This window comes from Seriola aureovittata, chromosome 9 (genome assembly GCF_021018895.1).
Source record: "Seriola aureovittata isolate HTS-2021-v1 ecotype China chromosome 9, ASM2101889v1, whole genome shotgun sequence".
Taxonomy (NCBI): domain Eukaryota; kingdom Metazoa; phylum Chordata; class Actinopteri; order Carangiformes; family Carangidae; genus Seriola; species Seriola aureovittata.
The window spans coordinates 15154804-15177427 of NC_079372.1; the positions used below are offsets into that span (position 1 = coordinate 15154804).

Consider the following 22624-nt stretch of genomic DNA (forward strand, 5'->3'; position numbering starts at 1 on the left):
TCACAAAAGGGTGTATAGAAAACAATCAATATTCATACCTCAGTGTGCCCCGATTATATATCATCAATACACATGTAGACCAACATTTTATGCCAGCTGTATGTCAGTGTCCCCACATGCATTTACTGTTTAGCCTCCTGTACTGTGCTGTCATGCGTTTGAGTCAGACTGCACATCTGTCATTGTGGATTGGTACGGTGGTCTGTGTGACAGATGAGTCCTTCCCTCTCAGCGGGGACTCTCCGGGGAGGTGCAAATTTCTGCGCATTCAAGCATTGGCAATCATGCATAGCACCTTGATGAGAGACAGGCTCCCGCCACTTGATTGACTGGCATACTAATGTGACGCGATGGCTGCGAACACCACAGGCGCTGAAAACATAAAGACTGCAGGCGCGCGGCCCCTGTCGTTGACACACAGAAAACACGCTTGGACACACAGAACGAATCACCGCACATTAAGAGCTCGTCTCTCTCGCCCTCTGTCCTGTACTAAATAATGTGACTCGCTGATATCCGTGGCTAATCTCATTAGGGTATGTCACAGAACAGGGGACAGGTTGGCCGCTGAAGCTGCACAGGCTAGGTATTATCGTTGATTACACAAACACAAGACACTCCATCATGGAGGAAGATATTTTATTGTCCACTTCAGAGAAAGGATAATGTATTCAACCAGGGTTTGGAGAGTTTCTTGACATGGGCAGCAGAGGGTCAGAGACAATTAACTTTGAAGGGTCTGGTGAGAATCAGGGTTAAAAGCATCCAATCAAGTCAAGAAGACAGTAATTTGCTTTCCCCCTCATTGCACTGCTAAAGCCAGTTAGTGGTCGATCCAATTAAGACTTTGGTTCAGACCTGGCTGCAGTCCTGCAGCGGCGTCCTGCAGGCTGAAGCTCAGAGAACAAGACGAGATCTCTGTGGAGGGTTGTCTGTCACACAGAGACTGTTTGACACTCAGCTTTGATTGCTCCATTTTTCTGTGCTGGGTTCCACTGTAGGAGGCTAACAGGCCCTAGCTCGAGACTGTCTCTCCTGTCTGTCCTCCCCAATGAGGACAAGCGTAGCTCCCCGCTGGGTCAGCAGGACACTGATTGGGGCGAGAGACTCGACGTCTGCCCAGAGCGAGAGAGAGGATGGACCCAGCGGTCCTGCTGTTTGTTTAAGAGCAGGAAGCCATGAGGAAATGCCTAATGTCTTAATTGGCGTGAGTGGCAACGGACGGTACCTGACGAGACTCATTAATCAGCGCAGGGTGAAAAGGCTAGAGGCCTGGATGGTGAGAGGGAGGCGGAGAAGTGGAGAGAGAGGGGAGGGGGTAGGGGAAATCAGACCAGTGTTGTGTGTCAAGCAGGGCCCCTGAGCTACCTTGTCCTCCTGCCTAGCACCAATCCAAGACACCCACTGATACCCTCGCAGCTGTGTCTGTCACACTCGGCCACTCAACCACAGTGCAGAATGAGGATGCAACAATAATTAGAATCCATTTACACACACACACACACATTCATGTCCTCCACATGCACATGGCACAATCACAGCAACAAGCCGTGTTGTAAAAAAGAACAAAAAAAAAAAAACCACCCGGATCACCGCTGCGTACCATGGAGACGATCTTTGTTGTACAGAGAATGTTCCTCCCTGCGTTTCATCTCCGTTTGTCATGTCCAACATGGCCTTCGCTTTTTTCTGTCACACATCTCTGACAGCAAGCCTCAAGTGGCTGATATATCAGCCACATACAGTCACATAAAGAAATCATCACACACACACGGACACATATACACACATACAAAAGTTTTCCCTTTAGGTCAGTCCATCAGACAGCAGTCATTGTGTAGGGACCGATGTTCCTCTGCACAAAGTGAAAAAAAATGTTGTTCTCTCCGCTCTGTCTTTCTCAGTGAGTCCTTTCAGCATGTTTGCCCCGATCTTGTCCAGGTCACTTCACCTAATGGAGTAAAATTTAGGCCCTGAGGCCAGGAGTTGTCCTCTGGACACAAACATCCATGTTTCAGGACAACGACTTTCTTTGTTTTTCACTGCTCTGCCCCTGTGTCTCTGCCCCAGGCTTGCTGAGAGAGAAGTCACTTAACTGCCTTTTAGGTTGCCATTTTCTCCGGCTATTCATGGGCAGACCATTAAAGCAAGGCTAGCACTTTATGTTTGTGTCACTGCATTTGTTGGCTGCCTCTCAATGTCCTCGATTTCTATGGTTGACACAACAACCAGTTGAAACATGATATCACTGTAATGCTGCTCGCGGAGCGCCATATACTGTGGGTCATAAATACAATATCTTTTATTGATAGATCTCATTCAATAACCAATCTAGGATATCTGCAAAAGATGAATGTTTCTGTTGTCCAGTAATGGCTTTGTTTTATTGAAAGGTCAATGTCGCACACTGTCGGCTTAATATCGTAATTCTCTTGAAGAGAAGTGCATTAATGTTATATTTATGATCAAAGCAGAGATTATCATTTCTCTTTATATTGAGAGCTGTCTCTTTCATGCACTGTCACTTTCCTCCAGGTCTCATTTCCTACACATTTATTCCTTTTTTTTTTTTTTTTTCTTTGTTTTGGATGCATAGTTTTTTGTTGCATGTACAATGTTATACTAAAGTTTGCGCATTGTTATTCCCTTATATGGATATCTATCCAGAAAACACAGTATTTCAGCATGAAGAAAAACCACTTACAGTTACACTGTGAAAATGAAAAAGTGAAACACATCTTCATTTGTTACTAGTGTCGCACGATTAAATGGTACGTCAGCCCGTGCGATTATATAACTGCAAAAGGCTGCAATTAAATAAAATAAAAAATCTGCATGTGTGAACAAGGCAACCTATTCTCTGTTTGTGTGCAGTCTGCCCATAATCTATGCCTATAATAAAGAGGCGACCAATCAGTCTCTGTTTAGGTGTGTGCTATATGGTCACATGGTCAGCTGATGCTGAACTGGTGGCTTTAAAAAAAAAAAAAAAGAAAAAGAAAAAGAGTAGAAAGACGTACTCTGTAGAACATGCAAAATGAAAGTTGCGCGGTGGGATAATAAATTTGTATCACCACCTCCAACAGCCCTGACGAACAAAGAGACAGCTGAAAGTCAGTCACAATCACAGATATGTTTGGGTGTTACGTCATATGGATGAAAAAAGAAATAATCTTAACTCCATAACCTGCCAGTTGCCATGGTTCTCACTTTCACCATTAGAAAAGAGAGATTGCAGAAAATGATCCACATCCTGCACAGGAGGTACCAGCTCCCCTCAAGAAACTATTTCTCAACAACAAATGCTCCGGTGAGGTTCAAGTGGAAATGGCTCCAGTGAAGTTCTATTCAGATGCTACAGACATGTGGTCGAGCAGGATGAGTGAACCATACATCAGACTAACTGTGCACTTTGTTGACAATGACTTTGAACTGAAAAGCCGCTGCCTGAAAATGTTGCACTTCCCCCGAGGATCACAGCGGAGAGAACATAGCCTTGGGCTTGAAAGAGGCATCAGCTGTGTGGGACTCGTGTGAGGAGCGTCAGCTCGATATCACAACAGACAACTGCACTAACATCGTTAAAGCGGTGGAGCTTAATCACTGCACTAGGGCACAGACTTCACACCATTGTCCAGTTAAATTGATATGATCTATTTTATTAGAACGTTTAGTTTTTTACTCCTGTACAGACACAAAAAAATTCAGGGTTAAAAACAATCCAGTTGGATCATTTCCACAACCCAGCGCTGGGTCACTGTAACAGAACACATGTTGGGTTAAACTGACTCATATACAGTAAGAATAACCCAACAGGCTGGGTCATAATACTTTCCCAAATATGAGGTTACTGTGACTGGGTTATTTTCAACTCTTTTGTTGGATTACAGTCTGAGATTTGTTTGTGTATGTGGCTACAGTGGGCTCCAAAGCCGCACTGTATTAGTTTGCTTTTTCTTAATAAAATCAACAACTTATGATATGTTTTTTTAAAAACTAAAATACTATTCAATAATGATAAACTGTTTAATTAAAAATAAATCTTTATGAATACTTAAGCTTCTTCTCTGCTCGCTGCGGATGTTGTAGCATGTTTGTTCCAACCTGTACAGAGAAGATAACCAATGTTAGAGAAAAAAACATGTCACACTCGCAAACAAAGCCTTATTAAGAAAACAGCAGTGATAATACCATGGGCCAGTTTTTCAGAATATTTCTACGGGGGTCGTCTTTTTCACCCACTCCTCTTTCACAGTAAATGCTCTAAAAGATGATCGTGGGTCACTTCGCCCACAGCTGAAGAAAAGGGGGGCCTTGGGGGAGGCACAGAGAGAACTCAACCTTACAGAACAACATGCCATCAACAACGGTGCTATGTGGACGTGGAATCTGTGAACAAGGTCCTCAGCCCGCTCCAGGACTTCACAGATGCCCTGTCAGGGGAACGTTGTGTGAGCATATGAAGCCTGAAGCCTGTTCTGCAGATTCTGATCACCTCAGTACCGGCTGAAGAGGAAGAGGCAACTGACCTGATTAAGTCAGTAAAAGCAAAAACTACTTCAACATTCAAAATTCCTGGACCCAAGGTTCTTAACACATTACACCTGTGCAGAAGAGACCCAGACCACAAGGGAACAAGTGATGTCTGAGTTGACGGCGTGTGAAACCACACACGCTCACAAATATGTTTTACTTAACTGTTGATAATTCCATGTAACAGATTCACCAGCAGCTTTCTGTAGCACAAAGAAGGATAGCCTGGATGTGGAAAATCCACCTGTCGCTGAAGCCAAGAACAAAACCTTGGCCAGCTTCCTTGAGAATAGCACGTACACACACACAATGCCAGCAGAATCAGCATCAACCACATTTGATCCAGTGGTGTAGTTAAGAGAAGCAGTGGCTGCTGATGGCAACCCTTAGGCCAGGGAACACACTAGAAGCGCTGCGTGTGTGTGGCGGCTGTGTGGCGCCTGCGGAATGTCTTGGTTTTCATTTCGGCGCACATGTTAGCGGGGTTGGTGCGGACACACTGCCTATGTGAGATGTGCCTGATCTAGAGAATCAGACTCGCGCCTGTTTTTCTCGTGTGATGCGCATAGCACCAAGCGAAAATAGACAGAGAAAAGGCCTGTTGTTGTCATATTCACACTTCCACTATAGTTTCAATGTCTAGGCCTAATCTGAATGTTTCACAGACATGAAAAAACTCTAAATATAATTTTTTAAACCATTTTAGCAGCTGTGGAGACGGTGGCACTTTTGACATTTTCTGTCAAAAATAAATCAGAAATGAATTTATAATGAAGAAATATTCATCAATCCAATAACCTGCAAACTGTATGTAGAGAGAGAGAGCTGGTGACAGCAGAGACGCAGCAGGGGTGAACACACACCTGCGTGCTTCTCCGCAGCAGTTCAGCAACATCAGCTACAACAACACATTTATGTGCCCTTTGTAGATCATGGAGAAGATCCACTGCAGTGAATAAAACTTCCTCTGGCTCTGCAAACCAGCACAGAAGTATCTGTGCAGACAAGCAACAAGCTTTGCATCAGAGAGAGCTTTTAGCACCGGTGGTAACATCGCTCCTGTCTGCAACCAGACAAGGTGGACATGCTGGTTTATTTGGCAAAGAACCTCAGAAGTGACAGCTGGGACCATTAAGAGGGAGGATATGAAGGGACAACTCGACAGTTTAATAACATGATTACATTAGACAACAGGTTGAGTGGTTTTGGGTTTGATAAAACCTAAAGCATCACTTTTAATTTACATCCAGTTTCATTTTTAGAAGAATTGGTACAAACTATGCTGCATTTTATAACTTAATTGCTAATTTATATATTACGCCCTGCTTAAATGTCCTTGTTTGTTTGGGCAAATTTGTTTTATCTTATTTATTGTTCTATTTATTTTATTTAGTTGTACTATCTAACAGGTTCACAGAAATTTATTTTGACATTTTTTTTTGTGAGTTTTCTAATTTATTTAATTTTGCAAATGTTAAGTTATTTTGACAACAGTACAGTTCAAATTTTTTCTTTTTTTTTTTAGTTTTTTAATGCTCATTTAAATTGCATGTAATTGCAATATTCTCCACTATAATTGCAATATAAACTCACCAAATCATGCAGCCCTGCTTGTTACATCATTGCAAGTCTCAATTGTTTGAGTTTTCTTCTGTCGTTATGCACAATGCTGCCAACAGCTCTTGGTGTGAGTTTCACTGAAATATCACCTAAGAGGACCAGGATCTCTTCATCACACAGGATTAGTGTCCTTCAAAAACCATCAGTTTGCACTTTGACAACACTTTTGACGACACCCCTGATCTAACTGCTCACCCACTGTTCTAGCAGGAGGCAGCAACACGGTCATCTCTCTGCTGTATGTGCCACCTACATTTGCAGTCCCACACAGTCCCTTCCCATCAGGCAATGCACACTGTGGAGGGACAGTTTGCCTTGTGGGCATGGTTTTCTTCATCTGTCCGCCCACCAAAACCCATCATCTTAATTGTCCCTTCTCTTGATGTGAAATTCAATAAAAGTGGCAGGGACCATTTTGAATTGATTGTGAATAGATGCCACTGCCTGGCTGTCTACATGACAGCTAAAGCTGATGTACTGTATTATTGTGAGTGTGTGTCCACGCATATTTGTGTATTTTGAGGGGGTGGGGGGTTCTTCATTATCTTGACTTGAAAAGTGTTTTGCTTGGAAGCGTGGCACATCGGTGAACTGTGTCTGCATTGCCCACCCTCTGTTTTCTTTTTTTTACAGAACCTTTCTGGTAGTGCATAGCAAATCTGTCTCTTCACATTTGTATAGATATGTTAAATTGCTCACAGGGCATGAATTCCTCATTGGTGCTGGAAAATGGGGAGGTAAAGATGAAAAACCATCAAGTCCTTACTTTTCACATGGCTGCGCTCAACTCATTGCTCTTTGATAGCATGCCCCTGCAACTTAAGCTGTGAATAATGATGTTTTTTAGTCCTTTTGACCTTGCCTCGTATATACAACCAAAGCAATATTTAATATGTTGCATTTCCTACACCTGCTCTCTTGGGACACCATCAGCACAATACTCCTGTGGCGTTAGGAGGGCCAACAAAGGTAAAGCCTGCAGTGTCACACTGAGATATGCAGTGACACGTGATCTGGAAAAAAAAGTATTAATTTACCTGGAGAGTTTGAAACTATATCGCAGGGTAGGAGCTACTTAACTGTATACTAGGTAATGGTAAATCAGTAAAGATGTGTGAAATCATTTCTAGAAAAAGTCATACAAATACAGCTTAATAAAAACAAAACACAGAAGGTGCCATGATTCTTGACATTCTTGACGATTCTTTTACATGTGTCTCGTGTTCATTGAAGAAAAGAACAAAAATGACAGCTTGACGGCTCTTTTCTTTTTTTTTTTTTATAAATCAATATTGATCAGCAGAGTGTGCTCCCCTCGACAGCAATCAAGACATTGCATTGCATTCCTTGGCACCCATTTCCCCTCTCATCTTCAGGCTACATTGATTTTATGAAAGCGGGGCTCTTCTAAACCCAGTTGGTACTTTAAAACTTCATCGTTCTCTAGCCCATTATTATCGTGGCTCATGAGGCCTTCCTGCCCTTGGGAATGACAGCTATTGCAGAAAATGTTGCCGTTTTATTTATATATATATATATTTATATATATATATATACACATGTGTGTGTGTGCTTGTGTGTGTTTAACAACCCTGTCTCCCTTCCTTTCATGCTCTCTGTGTCAAAAGGGTTTGAATACTTGTCTTCGCAATATCTAATTGAATCCATCTCTTTTTATTTTTAAATCAACCAGCTCCATGTGTTAGGGCGGTCTTGTTGACACATGATCACCCTCCACTGCACTTTATTTATAAGATAAAAGTCGATCAGCAGTCTGCAGTTTACTGGTTTAAAGGGGCTATTTGCAAGTTTCCTCTACCGTCGAATGTGGTTTCTTGCCGAGAGCAAGTCATGGTGATTGTCGCTTGACAAGAGTTTCAGTCATCATTGTCTTTATAATACAAGAGTTTTATAATACGTCCTCTGAGCAGCGTTTCATCATCAGGGCAGACTGGAGGCTACAGTGAGTCTCTATGGAAAAGGGATGAGATGGGCAGGGGGCTAACGGGCTGCCGATAGCAGAACTTACAAATAGTTCCTTTAAAACCCAGTAATTGTAGTGGAACTCCACACAATTGTTGTACCAGTTTTTCCAACATGTTATCCAATTTATGCTTTCTTTTTGGCAGTTGGGAAAAAACTTTTGTATTCCACGTATTTTGCATTTGAAAAACTTGAATACAGATAAATGTTTCAATTGATGGAATCTCAAGCAAGCTGATTTTTTTCATCATGTATATCCATGGTCAGGATGGTACAACCTCCGCCTCATCTTAAGCCAGAAAAATGTGTATGTTTTGTGTTTATCTGTAAAACACTTTCTGACTATCTGATATGTCTGTGAAAAGTTCTGTATAAATAAAATTCACTTACTTACTTATGTAGACTAATGGAAACTATTGCTGCCTGGAAGGTACAAAAATACATTCTAAAACCTACAAAAAATAGTGGAAATTGGTTGGTACCATCATGTAAAATATTCATGATCTGAAGTAAAGGAAAGTAATATGCGAAAGCATCAATATGGTCCTTGAAAAACCTACAAACGTTTGGACACTCATAGTAGAGGCAAAGATTAAATCTGATTCACCTGGGGACTTAGAGGGATTTTCAGGCCAACAGCATTATTGTAATTCTTTCCGTGTGGTGCTCCTGTGTGAAAGTGGTGGCATTTCACAACTACCTATTGGCATATTTATGAATAACAAAAATATTCAACTCTTGAACAAATTGCATGACATTCTCTGCTCCCATTATATGTACACTTCCCAGCTTTTTATTGTATTTCAGCTACATTATTAATAAGATAACTTGCAGCTTGTGCCTGGTGGTTTCAGTATTGGTTTGTGTCAAACTGGAATACTAAAAAATGCTAACAAGCCATTTCTGATCCGGAAGACATAGTTTTTTAATGGGCTAGCTAATACACAAACATGACCCCTCTACAAACTTTGACAGATGCCTGACAAAAATATGACCAAACTAAGAGTTTGATTTAATTTAGAATTTTTCAAATGCAAATGGCAAATTGGCAAAGACATTGAGAAATATCAACAGTAAATAAAATAAATAAATACTATTTTGGAGATTCCTCAACCTTTCCTGTTTCCCCAGGTGCTCTCTGTCTCTCTCTCTGTCTCTCTGTCTCTCTCTCTCTCTCTCTCCCTCTTCCTTTCACTCTCTCACTCTTCATTAATTATAGGCTCAGCATCAGCAGTGCATCTCACAGCACGGGGTTAATGCAGAGGAGGATATTTCGCCTGGGGAGGCTGATGGCTGATGCCAATGAGTTCTCCACACCCCTCGCATCCCGCTGTGCCACCCATATACACTCTCGTGGCACCCATGTGCAGCTAAGTGCACCTCTTAATCTGCCCACAGAACTTTCCTAAACATTGGGCCAAAAATTATTTTTTTCTGCTAAAGTGGAATGGCTAAACGCCGTTGGACTTCTTTGTGTTTTTCTATTCGATTTCTGCTGACAGGAAGAAAGCATTATATTGGGACCAATTTTTCCATTTAAATGAATGTTTTTCAGTGTTGAAAGACTGGTTGGGGATTTTGGCTTTTAGCATTTATAATAATCTGTGGCCTTGTGTATATGGGGGCTAAAGGCTTAGACAATTTGAGTGATAGCAGGATCCTAACTTGTGTTTTGACCTTTGGATGTGCGACAACTCTTTCGTTGAAGGTCCCATATTTTACACTTTTCCGGTGTTTTATTTGTGTTGATCCATGAGAGATATATTTGTGGTTTTAAGTACCAAAATCCATCTCAAGGTAGTTTTACATCTCCTCTCTCAGGCTTCTCTGTGGGGCTCTGGTAACAACAAGTTGGTGAGCCAATCAGAAGATAGGCCCGGACCCTCTCTTCTGGCTGCTGCTGGCTGTCTCCCGAGTGATCAGATTAAAAAATAGATTTCAGTTTTCAGATTTTAACACTCAAAAATATAATCCTGCAAGGATGGATGGTGGGTCTGGGCTTGGGGTGTGGCTGAGGGTCGTGACTGCTTTGTTGTGACATCACAAAGTTGCAGGAAGTCCAGACGGCTTGTTTTAAGGCTCAGTTTCTGAATACAGCCTGTGTGCATTTCCCTGTGGACTGAGCACTTTGATACTTTCACAGTAGTTAATATAAAAACCTAGAGCTGCTTTATAATCAAAAAAGACATTGAAATCTCACATTATACAATATTGGACCTTTAATGTGTGAAAATTAAACAAAAAAAAAAAAAAAAACTTTTCTCCAGTATTAGCCTATCAAGCCATGCTGATATATATGGTTTTATTTCGTTTGATGATTCTCACCATCACTCAATACAGTTTCCAGCAACAATGTTCCTAAGTAATCCTCAGATTTCATTGTGAACAGTTTTCAGTGGAACTATTTTATACCAAAGAAACAGCCTGCATGAAAAGTGTTGACAGAGCGCCTGTTCTAGGATTAGATGTGGAATACATAAATAAAGGGATTAGTACGATCAGTGTCAATCTCCGACAGGAATGATTTATATTGCCTAAGGTGTACTTATTCTTCTGAGACAAAGACAAGTCATGATTAATTAGTTACAAAACGCTGCATTATAGCAGTGACTCAGAATCTGCAGAAAAAAAAAAATTTAATTCCAAATGTCTGTTCGCTCTGACGTACGAATTTTGTCGGGATGTTTATAATTGTGCTCATGCACGGTAAATCTCCCTGCTCGGTTCGGTGAAATGCAACACTCACATCTCGCCTGGGAAATACATTCTGTTATTGCTTTGGATAAATAAATAAATTCAATTACGTCCTATGCATCGAATAACTTGGCTCTCACACAGCCAAGCTTTGCCTGTTTCAAAGTGATTAATGTTGCAGTGGGGAGCGGAAACTCAAAACACAGGAGGGCCGTGTTGACATTAAAGAAGATATCATCACACCAGCTCCAGACTCGGCACATCAATGAAAGAATCACTCCCACGTCCAGGAGCTGTGGAAGCATGGAACACAAAGTTTCTAATTTCAGCCAGGTTTATTGAGGCATCAGATTGCACCTGCCGTGGGCTCACACTCCGATGGCCTTTCAGACCTTAACTTTCTGTCTCAATCAAGGAAAATGATTGCCTGGCTGGCTGCTACCTGCCTTCGTCATCCTGTAATTACACTTACTTCCATTTAGAGACACATGCCTAGCAGCTCTGACTGGGACTCGACAGCTCCCACTCTGGGACTATGGGCTGGGTTTTACAACAAGGGCCCAGCTAGCGGGTACGAGATGAGGCGGTTGAGGGATGTTGGCGCTTCCTGAGTATTTATTCAACAATGAAAACTACATGTGACTGATTCTCACCTTTTCATCATCTCTTTTCAGCACAGTTGTCTCATTATGTAGTGTTAAATAAGCCATTGCTCCCTCTGAGCCTTTTTTTTGTGTTAACTCTCTATGATGATTCAAAGAACACGAGACAAATAGTCTTTTTAAAAACTAATAGTTTTTTTTTTACAAGAGGATGAACATAATCTTGTGACTGCTGAACACAAATCCAAAAAACTGCCCATCAGAAGGCAACAGTGGAGCAGCTCCGGCACGAGTGATGATGTTCACCTCTCCCAAACAAGGCCCCGAGAGCCCGCTGTGGGTCCACCCTAGCAGCTGCATCACTTCACAAGTTTGGCTCCGTTTCACAAAAGCTTCTGTTATGCCCACTTTTGTTTGTTCTGCAAGTTCCACCAAAGCAGTCTGCACTCGCTGTTTAAACCCAGCCCAGTTGTTTTCAGAAGTTTGTTGGGTAGACTCGTGGCACAATAGGCTGCGTCGCCATCTGTTAAGAGAAAGGAACATGAAACACTCCTATACACAAGTTTGTTGTCTCGCTCCTTAATGAGCAGTATACGCCTGTGCTTCCTCCCAAAAAAAAAAAAAAAAAACTGTACGCATCAGTATCTTAGTTTGTGAGACTTTTTGTTTTCCAGTTGTTTCTGTGTACAGATGGCTCACACAATCTTACACTTCTTTGGAAGTGTTTGCATACATCCATCAAAACTGACTGCAGTTGTTTGGAGAAGATTACCAAACCATGTTACTAAAGGAATAAAAATATTTGGAATGGCAATGATATTAAATGTTTTTAAAAATTTCTAAATCAATTTAATAAAATTATTTTTGCAATAATTTATATTCACACCCATGTTTGCTCATTACAAATACATGTCCCAAAAACATCACACAAAATTCCTTAAGATCTCTAGAGACAAGAGGCATGTGAAAGATATGTGAAAGAGTTCAAAACCAGTCGTGTCATTTTCCATTCCTTGTTTTACGCTTCTGTTGCACACGAAAAGCCTTTTCACACACGTGCTGACAGGATTTACAATATGTCAGTGTTACTGTATTTGAATATTTGTCTCACTTTGTTTTGTGTAGTGTGTAACTAATCAAAGCCTCTCGGTCACTACAGTAATAATATCTGGGTTGGTTTTAGGTTTATTTTCTGGTTCATGGACAAAATACTGACAATCTGAGAGCATCTGCTGATGTGATGGACTTTATTATTCATTAAAAATGTGATTTCAATTTGGACATGAAGACTGTCCATCAAACCAAAAACCAAAACGAGCCCATATGTCGTTGGTGCAGCAGGTTATTATGACCCATGGTTATGTTTTGTTGTTAGGCGACATCTAGCAGCCGTAGTAATTATGACAGGAGCACAGGATGACGTAGTACATAGCAACAAAGTCTGCGTTAGGAGCAGCTTTGGGTGGATGGATGCGTCAACAAAACACAAGAATATGACACAGGAGATCGGTGTTCCATTCCCTCGTGAAAGTAGTAGTTTATGTTGCCCCTTCTATCCGTGATTGTCCGACAAAGTAAACCATGTTGTTATTTTTGTAACCATGACAACAAAGATTGTCTAATGTTAAAGACGTGCTTATATTAATCCAAACCACAATGTATTCCTAAACCTAACTGAGTAGTTTTTATGTCTAAACCTAACCAAGCCATGCCATTTATAGTAACCATGGCGATGAAGATACGGTATGCCAATGTTGGTGCAGTTCACCAGTTCACATATTTTTTATCGTAACCATGACAACCAAGGTCTGCTACGTCTGCCGCCGTAGAGGCAGAATTTCAGCAGACACTCCCATGGGCCGTATCAGAGGGTTGGAAAAAAAAAAAAAAAAAGACCTGTATGGCTGTTCAGGTTGTTGGACATTAACCTTTGGGGCAAATAGCTTTTTAATGTTAACAGAAACATTCCTTATGCTGAAAAAAGTGGAAGCAGTAAAATGTATTTCGTATTAGTCGTAGTCGCTGAGTTTGAAAGTGAATGCAGGATAAACATCAGCATAAAGCCAGACACAACCACAAACAAAAACATTCAGCTGGAATGCTCAGACAAATAACACACAAAGCTGTAAGTGACGCACCACAGCTGAGTGCCTTGACAATGGCTAATTTATCTGTCATGTCCATGGCATATGCCTCAATTAGAAAGTAATTTTCTACAAACGTCATTGTTCAGCTTTCTGGTCTATTTTTCTTGCTTTCCACTGTGGTTCAGCTGCAACAATGCTATACATTAGGCGCATTATCACTGCCTCCAGGGGCTGTTTGATCAAAAACAGCAGGTTTTTAGGGGGACTGCAAGAGGGAAATTTGTGGCAAGGGTTATATATTGCATCATGATGATGGGCTATTTTGGTGAATGGAACCCAATATGGAATGACTTTCTTTAGGAACTGCAGAAAATGACCATCAGAGCTGCAGGCCAGAACAAAGAGGCTTCATTATCGTCTGTGGCTTTCATTCTGTTACTCTGGGAGTAATGAGAAATCAAACAGAACTGCAGAGAAAACTACAAAAAGCAAGAGTAAATGTTTAAGGTTACACAACTGTTGGAAATGTGTTGAAGCCATGTTTTTTTTTTTTTTTTTTTTCCTGTCTCGCTTGTCAATAATTGCATCGACTTCTGGAGGTAGTCATATCACATTTCTGCAGGACATAAAGGACAAGCCAACCTGCATGTGCTGTAATGAGCTTTTTGATTAAGAATGAAAATCCTGGAGGGAGGGGGGGGGGGGACTTGTGATAAAGTAATTTCTCTCTTGCCACATCGCTACGCCTGCCTGCGTACATAGGGAGCAATAAGCAACTGCTGTAGCCAAACGTTTCTCATCCTCCTTCCAGCCAAGTCTGCCCAGTCAGGAAGCCAAAAACAAGCACTTCTGTTCGACACTTATGCATCTGTGTGCATTGTTATTTAAATGGCTTAATGGCTTGGTAGCGGCTATTTATCCTTCAAACATTCCTATTAGAGCTGGCTTCAGTCAGCCTTGTTCAGGTTTGCACTCAGAGGATATGAATCCATGTCTCAGAGGAAAGTGAGCAGAATGGCCTGAAATGGAGTAGGGACTATTGTTGCGAGAGCATTAACGGGGGGTGTGTTCCTCTGTCATTCCTTGGATAAGGTCTCGTGGTTAACACACTCTTTTGTCACACCTCAGCCTTGTTATCTATCCCCCCCTATTCTATCTCCATTTCACTGCCTTTGTGTGTCTGTGCATCCTGTTCTGCTTCTGTTGTACGTTTGGCCTACGTGCGGAGTTCATTACTCTCTTCCTCGCTTCATTACAGCCTAAAGATGGGCTGTCATCACCACTGATGGCTGTGCATTAGTGTGCTTCCCCCCCCCACTTCTGTCCCCCTAACAGTGTGACAGGACACCCTGTGCAGCACAGCAGGGGTGATGGTGCCATGTGGCATGTGCATGTGTGTTTTTTATTTTTTTTGTGTGTCTTATTTGGTAGATCGAACTATTCCTGTGCTCTTACAAGACCCCCAGAGGTGTCAGAGGTAGAAACAAAAGTCACTTGCCTGTAAGAGATCCAAGCAAATCAAGCAAGAGAGTCCTAGAGGGAGGAAGAGGGAAAAGCGAGGTATGCTTCTAATTAAAGCTCATGGTGATTTTGGTGGGAGCAGTAGGGTGGTGGTGATGTCTGTCTGTTTTCCTGTAAAGCTTCAGGGTTCTAGTAGACTTCCACTGGCCGTGTATTCGCAACACGCTGGGGCTGCATGTGGAGATAATCAGCCTCTATTCAGATGAGGATCAGGCAGGTTTGTTTGCTGGAATCCTTAGCACCCTATTCCTGCCATATAAACACCAGGCATGCCATGCCTGGCGGGAGGCTGCTGCTTCTGCTGCTGCTGCTGCTGCTGCTGCTGCTGCTAGCAGTGACACAGATGAAGCATAGCTGCTGATTGAATTACAGCTTTCATCAAGTGATTTTCTTTTCAGTTACTGCGTGAGTGACGGTACCATCATACTCATCCTCTGAAAAAGCTCTGGTAATCAGGATGAACTTTTTTTCACAGAGCACAGGAGTTCAAAGAGTCTTTGACAAGTCATTGGGGCTGGGTGACGGCTACTGAGGTGCTCTGCTGGAAGATTGAACACTGACATATCAGTTATGGAGCCTTGCATTCTCAGTATGAACGCACAGATATTTTTTTCCTAAAAATCCGTCAAGGGGGGATAAGTTACGTGGAGAAGTGTACTTCTTTATGAGTGTCATTTACTCATGAAAATCACAAAATTTTTCTTTGCATGTGAATGAGAAGTGTTGCTGATTGATATTCATAAATTCAGACTGTGTTTGAAAAAAAAAAAAATCCACAACATTCTCTAACCCACTGATTCTCAAAGTGGGGTTAGAGCAGAACATATATAGAATATTATTGAATGATTTAATGAAAAAAATCATATCAGATGGGTGTCCATGATCTAACTTGTGTCAGTTCAGGGGTCCTTGATGTTAAAAAGTTTGAGAACCACTGCTCTAACCTATTTCACTTCTTCTTTCTTTCCCCCTCATACTCATAATACTGATACTGACCTCTAGGGGGCATTGTGGGAGTCTGATTGTTCAGAGGTGTCAGACAAATACTTCTAATTTTGTACCTGCATCATGTTTAAGGAAACATTTTGTATTGATATATTTCCAAGAATTGAATGATTTTTTGTTTTCATGAGATCATTTTTAAATTGAGATATGAATCTTAAACCTTATAATGAAAATGTAAATCAGGCATCTTATCGTTGCCTCTTTTACTCTCTTTCCTTGTACCTCAGCTGTCAAAGCTTTTTTGAGTCTGAGGTGGTCTTGGGGTACCCTCCTCCATCATGTTACCTTTGGTAAAAATGTTGTAAAGGATGGATGTAAGATGCTCGTGGTGTGCAAAGTGTAGTAAATGTGTGTGTGCGTGTGTGTGTGTGTGTGTGTGTGTGGGTCTGGAGTCCATCTGTGGCAGAACAAGAAGGTTCCTATGTCATTACCCACTCCACTGCACTAACATCTTCAATTAACAGCGGCAAGCTACTGATGACATATTTTCAGGATGTTGCTCTGCCTCTGTGACCGATCTCCTCACACTCTGCTGGGCTCCAAACTGCCAACAGAAAAAAACAAAGGTTTCACAGACATGCAGAGGAAGCGTACGTGCCTGAAGTACCTCTTCCGTTGGTGCCTGCTCCTGCTGCTCTTTCAGCCTGCTTGAGGGGGGGAAAGAAAACTAAATGTGACTTAGGAATTGGTGCATAATCGCGTCTCCAGGTGTAAAGGAATTTGCAGCATGTTTTTTCCCCTGGCTGCATATGGGGCGCATAATCACTTAGCACTTGACCTTGACTTGTATCATTAATTCAGTGAGTAAACTGTCAGCCTCTCTCACCAGCTGTGCTCAGGAGTGTAACCTTGGCTCGCTCAAGGTCAACCACCCTTCACAAGAGTTTTTACTTTTTAGGATTGTACAGCCGTCCGTCTGCCTCTCCGTCTGTCTGTCTGTTCAGATTACTTCTTTCTATAATCCATTTTTATTATACTATGAAATGTTTTGATTTAAAGAAATTGGATTCAATTAGTTGTTAACTTCAAAGTTAAGTTTATCTGATACCTGAGAAAATGGTGTATGGGAACCAATTATGCATTACACAACTGAAAAAGTTAATTACTTTACTAATTACTCAACAGCAAAAGTAATAGTCGCATAACTTTAATTACTCAGCCCAACTCTGTTAGAGTTGCATTTCTAAGCCTCCACACCCAAAATATCTTTCATATCAACAATAGAAAATGAGAACAAAAAAAAAAAAGGGCTATAGTTTGAAAGTAGTTTGTGACCATCAAGAACTAGCTTAACGTTAGCCCTGTTGACCGCTCAGAGGTTCTGTCCTCACAGTGAAGTTGAGACATTGAGACACTCTGTAACGAAACAAAACCAGGTGTTTACCAGCGGCTAACATTAGCAACTCAGATAAGACCACACCATGTGTAAATATTACAACAGTTGTCGGTTGTAGCATTTCTCCATGTGTGGTAGAAGCTAGCTGCGCCCTCACCAAGCTAACTTTTCTGACCTGTCTCTCAACCAAACGCACAGAAACTAATTTCAACTTTCATCAAACTCGGGCTACGACAATCATCAGGCTAACCCTTGAATTGTCCGAAATGGAGCATTACTGTATTTAGTAACTGTAGTTCCAGGGCTATTACAGGGACTGTATGAAAATTATTACGGAGGGATGGGAAATCAGAAAAGGGGGAGGGTTATGTACCTTTATGTAAAAGCAGGGCAAGGTCTTTTAATTTTTTATCAACCCAGATTTATATTTTATTTCATTTCCGTTCTAGATTAATTAACAAAAGGATAAAGGGCAAAAAAATTGGTTAGGTTACATACCACCCACCATAGACCATCTTAATTCTTTATTCTCTGCCCCTTTAGTTGTTGGTGAATCTTGTTGAATCAATACTATTATATTTAGATATTTGGGGGAGGGGATTGTAGTTTTTATCTAGTCAAGACGAAGGCCCAAATAAATTATTAATAATGCTGTGGACGATGTTCCTTAGTGACAGAATGAATTTTAACCACCCTCTCTACACAAATAATTAACATAGAGTTACGCTACTCATTACAGGAAAGACGTAATCATATTACTGTAATACGTTAATGCCCAACACTAGTCTGATCTGATTGTTTTCAAACGCTGTGGTAGTAAAGTGGTTTGCATTATCAGGTTGGAAGGGGAGATGGAGGCAGCAGAAACTAGGTCGTGAGTAACAATGGTATAGTAGCAGGTGAGCAGCTGAGTTACCAAGCCAGAAAATTCAATTAGAGCCCAGTGCCTGGCTGCATTCAGTTTATTATGGTGTGGCTAACAAAGTCCTCCTGCTTGGCGAGATAAAGCCAAAGACTGGTGCCTTTTGTTGGTCCCATCAGAGGCTGCACTGATCAGCCGGAGATGCCCTCAATCCTCCTTTGGCCAGCTGGGAGAGAACTGTAAAGCACTCCAGTCTTTTGTGGAGTTTTACTTAAAATAATTTCTGCCTGTGTCTCGCCACCAACAATCCCCACCTGCCTTCAAATTACATTAAAGGCGCTCTACTACATTAACCACCGGACAAATCAAATTGCCATTTCAAGAGGAGGATCAGGGTTAAATGAACCTTTCAAGAGATTTGGACCCGGAATGACTTTTAAAAGCTCATCAAGCAAAACACTTCACCTTGGTGTGCCCTTTAGACCTCGCTGGCTCAGAGTGGTGTCTCCTCAGTTCCTATTTACAAGGATACAATGTCATCTGTGCTTCCTTGTTTGCAGTGCTACAGAACTCCATCAAATAAAGCGGCGCTGATTGAGGCAGGGTCAATGCAGAGATGCCCCCCCCCCCTGTCTTCAGCGTGACGTGGCTATCTCAAGTGAAATGAGCTGGAAAAGCTGCTGTCATGAGGTGGCAAAGGAGACCGAGAGCCACGAGGGAAATGGATTGTAGTCAGAGCCAGATCTGACTTTTGATAACGGGTGAGCCAGCCTTTGTGTGAGCAGACACACTGTTATGTGCAGTTAGCATGGGCAGTCATCCTCAGAGTCAATATAGGTCACATGAACCGTGAAGGGCAGAGGTCAGCGGAGGTCAGACGCCCACTTACACATCAGCTACGTCGCATGAAACAAGATTTTCAAAATGCTAAATATGAAGCAGTATCTGCAAATGTGTGAAATGAATATATTTGCAACACAGACAAGTCCACATCTGTTTTTGCACTATAGTCATTTTACTATGGGTGGTCAAGCATGAGTTTTCATCAGTGTGATGTGATCGGAAAGAGATAAGAGGCGACTGAAGTGCTATTGTTTGTCGTCTCAGCTGCGGAAAAATGGATGCTGAGATTCATTGTTGTGAACACAAAGGGATAAAGTCATCCCTCTTTTGAATGCTGAGCATTTATTTAGATAGTTGACCTACATTTCTTGCTTCCTTACTCTTTTCTTTTTTTTTTCTTTAAAGTTCCGACCCAAACGTCCTTGTATTTTTGATTTCAAAAGGAACACTGCTTTAGGTGCCTTCATTTCCAAAGAAATTCTGCTGTTTCCCGCGCAGTACTGTGATGTACTTTCCTTCCAACCTGGGGAGTCTCAGCAATGCGGCAAGTCCCCTATATCAACACCAGTCTCAGTCTTTACTATCTGGTATCTCCTCTTGTGGATTTTACTGCAGGGGAAAAAAGAAAAAGTAGTCTGCCACAGGATGAGAGAATAAGTATCCTGACCATATACTCTTATCTGTCTTATTACAGTAACGCTAGTGTCCCATTGACACTATGGCTTTAAAGGGAAAAAAAACTGCAAGTCTGGAAGCTACAAGAAGAAGATTTTTATGTTGAATATTTTGCTCATTTATTTTATACAGAGATTGCATCCAATTCCTGCTGGAGCTATATCATATATTCAGTGTAAATCCTTCTTTATTGGTTCCACGGGCCCTGAAACAACGGAGTCAGGGGTGCAGCACACCCGCCGTTATTGTCGGGTTTGAAAACCTGGTGGCCTCTAAAGCATAATTGCTTTAATGGTGGAAAAGGTGAGGGCAGTTTAAAGGATTGATTAAGGGATTTGGTTTCACGCTGAACAAACCAAAGAGGGAGCCAAGGTCACAGCCAGAGGCCAAGACAAACAAATATACCTGTCAGTCCCGCTCTCTCACCCATGGACTCGTGCGCATTCACACTCAACACACACTCAGAGAAACAAAAACAGACCTCAAGTCATCTTACACCTTGCTTTATTTTCAGTCAGGAATACAGTCATTTATACTTCCAGATGGCTGGAACAACATACTAACCAAAATGCTTTAATTATCGTGCTATTATTCATTAGCTATAAATTCTATTTCAACAACCCATATGTCTCTTAAGCTTCAATAAAAAAGTAGTTTTAAATTCCTTAATCAACGTGTAAAAGTCATACGATCAAATTTATGCATTTTGATCAACGCTGTTGGTGTTTCCAAACGAATGATTTTAACAAGAAATGTCATTTAAGCCGTAACTTAACATCACCGCTATTGAGTGTGTGGCATATGTCAAGTCTAAAGGTGCCCTGAATGTCAGGAAATGTGGGATATAATGGATGAGTGTTTACCCTCCAACAGTTTTAATTTCATGACACGCCCTCCCATCACCCCTCTTTCTCCAGCGAGCGGTTTCTTGGCATAACACAGGGTCAATGCCGCCGCCGAAGATAGTGGCCTGTAACTGAATTAGCAAAATTCAATCTCCTAAAAACAAGATCACGCTTACTTCGAAAAAGACTCTCTCCACACTTTTAGCGTAATTGCCCAGACAATTATGTTAATTTAAAGCTTCTGTGCTTAATGCAGTTGCCTGTTTGTTCTTAACCAAAAATCCTATGCTAATTTGAAAGGAAAGGTTCCTTCATTTGGGATAAAAGGCTCAGATAAATTGCTTTGTCCCTTATTAGAATTGACTGTTATTATTTATCCCCTGGAAGTGTACGGAAATAAGATATTCAGTCACAGTGGTTTTTATCCTCCATGCCATTTGAGCTATATATAAAAAAATATGTCTAACGCACACAGAGCCACACACAGTTTCTTTCCCCCTTTGCTTAGAAATGTATTTGCCTCTGGCCCCTGCTCTTCCCAGCTGGTCACATCTGTGTGATCAAGCAGAGCAGGCACAGCCGTACGGCCTGTGTACAGCACTTATAAGCAGTTGTTGCTTGGCAACCTTAAAACTCTAGGTGATTGGGGATGTCTAGCTGCTTGGAGGATGGGTAGGGTTAAATGAAGAGGTGGTGAGTTTGAGCTAAAAGGGCTGCATTTATCTGAGGCTAACCAGCTTCTCCTTTTCATGCTGCTGCCTCGACATTATCTGTGCTGTCGTGTAGTGAGTACGGAAGTACGGCGTTTTTTTTGCTGTTAGCACATCTAAGACGCAAACATCTATTTATGGATGAACAACATGCAAAGAGCAGTCATCTTCAAATCATACTCATGGTGGTTTAAAGGTTAGACTTTGAAAATGTGTGTGTTGGAGTCAAATCGCACAAGTGCTATAGCTTATTTAAGTGCGTGTGTGAATGTGTAGCTCGCTGAGTGTGTGTTTGTAGTCGTGTGTGTGACACTGTGTCATCATGACAGTGTCCTACTGTATAGCCAAGGGCACGCCATCATAATTGCTGCGAGTGATTCAATTATGATCCAATTTTATCTACTCCACAGGGGGCAGGAGGTGCAAAGGCACATTAGAAATGGATAATTTACTCCACTGTCAAGAGATGTACACTGCTTTTTCTTTTATCCATGACAAAAACACACATGATGCTATGCACCCATTAACTCCCTGCAGAAATCCCGAACAAACATGTACAGCTATAGGTCTCAAGCTGCTCAAGTCTTTTTCTAACAAAGGGAAATATGTGTTTCCTCTTCTTATTTTTTCCTTCTGTGATGTCTCATTGGGTCGTGGCGCCATTAACTCTATACTCTCAGAGGGAAGCTAGCTTCATGCTACATTAGGAATATGGCCTCATGGATTTTTTTTCACATTAAATAGCTTCTTCTTTTTTTTTTTTTTTTTAAAGCAAAGCACAATGTTAATAAATATTGCAGCTTAACGGACCACACTCAGACATTTGAAAATGCACACGGGCAAAACAGTCTTCGGCAAATGCGATCGTGTCACATTCGGGAGGGTTGCACAGTATCTTAATGTTTTGCCGATTTTTCCTATCTGTGGTCATAACGTGATGAGGCCTGCAGTCTGGCAAACAGCAGCCATGTGTGAACAGTAATCATGTGTTGTCAATCAAATGCCTGAAGCTTTCACTCAGGAATCAATCAGCCTTGGGCGGCTTACAGACAAATCAACACTTCTGCAGGTGGACAGGATGGACTGGCTGACTGGCAGGTTATTCTCTCTGTCACTGGAGAATTGAGGAGAAATCGAACACTACCTTGCTGCAAACTGGGCCGAGGTGATTCTATGACTTTTTCAGAATGACTCCCTCTCACTTAAAAAATATACATACACACACACACACACACACACACATGTACTCACCACTTTACATATTGAGAAAGCTTGATCTCTCCCCATGTGCCTTTGTCTGTAATTGGA

General features: G+C 41.6%; 1 long non-coding RNA gene across 1 annotated transcript in view; it reads left to right on the forward strand.

Annotated features, from left to right (window-relative positions):
* The window catches only part of LOC130175060 (uncharacterized), a 48552-nt gene extending 29562 nt beyond the window's left edge, over window positions 1-18990 (forward strand). Inside the window, exon 3 of the long non-coding RNA XR_008828686.1 lies at window positions 18804-18990. This is a non-coding gene — a long non-coding RNA (uncharacterized LOC130175060). The remainder of the gene's footprint in view (window positions 1-18803) is intronic.
* The last annotated feature ends 3634 nt before the right edge of the window (window positions 18991-22624 follow it).